The sequence below is a fragment of the Aegilops tauschii genome, chromosome 5, assembly GCF_002575655.3.
Source record: "Aegilops tauschii subsp. strangulata cultivar AL8/78 chromosome 5, Aet v6.0, whole genome shotgun sequence".
In the NCBI taxonomy this organism is placed as follows: Eukaryota; Viridiplantae; Streptophyta; class Magnoliopsida; order Poales; family Poaceae; genus Aegilops; species Aegilops tauschii.
The window spans coordinates 3,928,472-3,928,764 of NC_053039.3; positions in this window are offsets into that span (position 1 = coordinate 3,928,472).

Here is a 293-nt window from a genome sequence, read left to right on the forward strand (position 1 = left end):
ATTTTTTGGGATTTTTACTGTTTCACTACACTGCTGGGTCGGCTCAGTTGGCTGCTCGCTATGAACTAGCGACCTAGTATACATACGTAAGTGGGTATAATTTATGAAAGATTCATATTATCCTTTATACGTTTAGTGAGAGGGGTTGTACCGAAAAAGGCTCTCTAGATATTTGTAGCCGGCGTTGTGCTACTTAAGCGCATGCACGTGTGCGTTTAGTTTGGTCTGTGTGTTAAGTAGGCGTGCTCCAGTAATGATTGTTTACTTGTTGCCACATGCCTATTTTACGTCGT